Raw genomic sequence first — 1,241 nt, 5'->3', positions numbered from 1 at the left:
GCACTTTTATATCTGTGTGTCTGTGTGTCTATGTGTGTGTCTTTTTAAGACAGGGTCTGGGGCCAGGGAGATGGCTCAGTAGAAGAAGCACTTGCCTGGCAAGCCCAAGGGTCTGAGTTCAATCCCTGGTTCCGCCAAAACATAACAACAACAACAAAAACAACCAAACAGGACAGGGTCTTGCTTGCAGTTCAGGCTGCCCCTGACCTCACTTTGTATCTCAGGCTGGTCTTGAACTCGCAATGATCCTCCTACCGCAGCCTCCTGAGTGCTGGGACAACAAGCATGTCCACCACACCCAGAAAGACACATTTCTGCAGCACTGCCAGATCAGCCTGGAGCTCTCTGCCTCCTACGTCTACCTGTCCATGTCTTACTACTTTGACCGCGATGATGTGGCTTTGAAGAACTTCGCCAGATACTTCTTCACCAATCCCATGAGGAGAGAGAACACGCTGAGAAGTTGATGAAGCTGCAGAACCAGCACGGTGGCCGGATCTTCCTTCAGGATATCAAGAAACCAGACCGTGATGACTAGGAGAATGGGCTGAACGCGATGGAGTGCACGCTGCACTTGGAGAAGAGTGTGAATCAGTCCCTCCTGGAGCTGCACAAGCTGGCCACTGATAAGAACGACCCCCATCTGTGTGACTTCATCGAGATGCACTACCTGGATGAGCAGGTGAAGGCCATCAAAGAGCTGGGTGACCACGTGACCATCCTGCGCAAGATGGGAGCCCCCGAGTCTGGCATGGCGGAGTACCTCTTTGACAAGCATACCATGGGGGACGGTGACAATGAGAGCTAATGTCACCAAGACAGCACATGCATGTTGGCGATACCTTAACCTTTTCTATAAACTACCAGAACATCTACTTAAGTTCTTTAATTCCTTCAAATAAAGAAATTTGGTACCTGGAAAAAACAACAACAACAACAACAACAACAAAGTTTTCCAGATACAAAAACATGCTTATAATTACCCCTAATGTGTTATAACCATACTGCATAGAAACAGAAACCCACTAATTCCTTTACCAGAGTAGAGGGTAGGCTTTCCTAGATCAGAAGGTAAGTTTTTCTTGAGTGATGCTTATTCTTATCATTTCACAATTTCAACATTATACAGCAGTTTACAATCCTTAAGAACCACTATTAAGGGCTGGGGAGATGGCTCAATAGAGTAAGTGCTTCCCTAGCAAGCGCAAGGGCCTGAGTTCAATCCCCGGTTCCACAAAAAA

General features: G+C 47.1%; 1 pseudogene; it reads left to right on the top strand.

Moving 5' to 3' along the window:
* Positions 1-834, top strand: part of LOC101567925 — a 13,201-nt pseudogene extending 12,367 nt beyond the window's left edge.
* The last annotated feature ends 407 nt before the right edge of the window (positions 835-1,241 follow it).

The sequence above is a fragment of the Octodon degus genome, unplaced genomic scaffold (assembly GCF_000260255.1).
Source record: "Octodon degus isolate 3935 unplaced genomic scaffold, OctDeg1.0 scaffold00112, whole genome shotgun sequence".
NCBI lineage: Eukaryota > Metazoa > Chordata > Mammalia > Rodentia > Octodontidae > Octodon > Octodon degus.
The sequence above is the reverse complement of the archived record's forward strand: the minus strand, read 5'-3'. Positions and strand labels throughout refer to the sequence as shown.